Raw genomic sequence first — 2468 nt, 5'->3', positions numbered from 1 at the left:
GAATAAAAATATATTGAACGCTCAAATCAATGCCCCATTAACTGAAACCAGTTAGTAGACATATCTATCAACATTAGGATTATACACAATGATCAAGAAATTTCCCATATACAAACAGCACCTTCCACAACAACCTTTTGTCACATCCACATTTTAAAAAATGCCTTGGAACGTGATTGGAATCTCCCATATTGTCTTTTTAATTATGCAGATAAATCTTCCATATTGCTATTTTCATCATGAATATTGTTAGTTCATTGTTGTAAAGTGTTAGTGTGTTAAATTCAATACTGTAAGTTTGACAAGCGAAAAAAATTCCTCAATTAGCATAATATGCATTTTTCTCTCACCATGTATTTTTCAGTCATGCATTACAAAACTTCCATCAAAGAGCACAAGTAACAGATTAACATGTATTTTCCCTTCATTATTTTCATCACAGAGCCAAGAAATCTACGCCTTATCTATAAAGTAACAAAAACATTTTGAAATAAGTTTAATATTTCAAGCCAGTGTCTAACCTATAAAGTAACAAAAACTTTTTGAAATAAATTTTATAGTTTAAGCAATTGACTAACCTAATTTAATAATTGAAAAATTCTCAAAGATGAATTATACTCCATAATAAGAGAGCCAACATTGGAGCCCATACTTTCACTAAAAGGAAAAGAAACACAACCACTTGTTAAGAAGAAATTCAAGTAATAATAATCAAACAAAGATAATAAACATTAAAGTATAAAATGGTATTTCCAACGCACAGGTATAAATATACATGCTCTATGTCCATTGTTAGATTAAATGGGTGTGGAGAAAGGGCAAGAAGCATGTTCAATTTGTTTCTAAATGAGTGGTTATCTAAGCTCGTAAACATAATAAAAAAGATATTTATTACAACAACTTCTATATGATTATTCTTTTTGAAACATAGTTAAAACCGTAAATTAACAATTTCAGAAACCTACACATGTTAGAAACAATCAGATAAGCCATGATGATTGAGTTTCCCGTTACTTAAAGTCTTTGTTGATTGAGTCCACTGAATGAGCCAAGTTCATGTCAGCTTTGGTTGAGTTGATGTAAAAATGTGTAGTGGAGTTGATATCAACTAAGGTCTAGTTGTAGAATCACCAAACTGAGTTGAAGTTGGCTTAGCTAGACATACAAGGTAAAACCAGCTGACCGATAAAGTTTGTCATAACTATAAACAGAGATTTATTCAAGCTTAGCAACAATTACTATCATCATTGGCTAATGTTTAAATACTAAATTGCAAAATGCAGTTAATGCCAAATAATGTATACATTTTTTAGGGCATTGGGCAGTAGCAACACCAGAGCTATGTTGTGGGTTTTGTATTGGGAAAATTCGTATTGTGGAATTTGGGTTTTGCATGAGTATTGTTGTTTCCAGAGAAAACGATGTTGTACATAATGGTGGAGAGATGTTGTGCAATTGTTTCAGGTTCCGTAATTTGATGATATGCACAGAATGGGTAATGCCATGAGGCCCTAAATGTTTTTGGTCAAATGAGGAGAGTGTTTCTAAGCCAAACAACTTCAGCTTTGGCACCATTTTCAAGGCCTGCGTTGGGTAATGCCATGAGGCCCTAAATGTTTTTGGTGAAATGAGGAGAGTGTTTTTAAGCCAAATAACTTCACCTTTGGCACCATTTTGGAACATCTAAAAGCTCTGAACAGCTTACCCGCCTAGTACTTAGTATGTTGTACAGGCCTGGAACTTATATTTGTGTCAACAAATGAGTATGTGGTTGAACCCACAGGTGTCTTCATCGACAAAAAGAAAGCAGCTGCTCACTTGAAGGTTTGAATATTACCATTCCACAATTCAATTATAATTGATTTTTTCCTTCAAAGGTTATCTGACATGCTACTAATTAAAAATACAATGTAGGTAAAAGTTGAGAAATGATATTTGAGGTAACTAAGGATTTGTCACATGTAATGCCACTCCCTTTCTACATGAGCAAGGAGATTTGGCAATAGCATGTCCGCTTTGGCTCTTTCTCAATTTATAAAATTGACACTGTTGACTAATATCGGCATAACCAACCCTATTCTAAGTTGAAACTTCTTTCAAATTGAGCATTCACCTCATGAAAGGTTACCTTAAAATTGCTCCATAGTTGTGACTATTCGAAATTGACAAGGTGATTAAAAAATAACATGTTTGTTTTAAGTTAATGGTTTCAATCATGAATCCATTGTGAAATTTCTCGCATTCTAGCTTCTAATTGTTCAATAATGAACCCATTGTGCATTGTTCCAATTGTAGAAAATTCTAGCCCCAAGTGATTCTTTCCCTTATGATCTCAATCAAACAAATCAATTATTGAATTTAATTAATGTAGAAATTAATTTCGGACAATAGCAACAATGATGCATAAAACAGTTTTTTTTTCTAAGTAAGACTAATTCAATTAAAAAAGGAAAAAATATAATTACACT

Source organism: Pinus tabuliformis, chromosome 2_2 (assembly GCF_031772625.1).
Source record: "Pinus tabuliformis cultivar Carrire ecotype Pingquan chromosome 2_2, CPIR1, whole genome shotgun sequence".
Lineage (NCBI taxonomy): Eukaryota > Viridiplantae > Streptophyta > Pinopsida > Pinales > Pinaceae > Pinus > Pinus tabuliformis.
The sequence above is the reverse complement of the archived record's forward strand: the minus strand, read 5'-3'. Positions refer to the sequence as shown.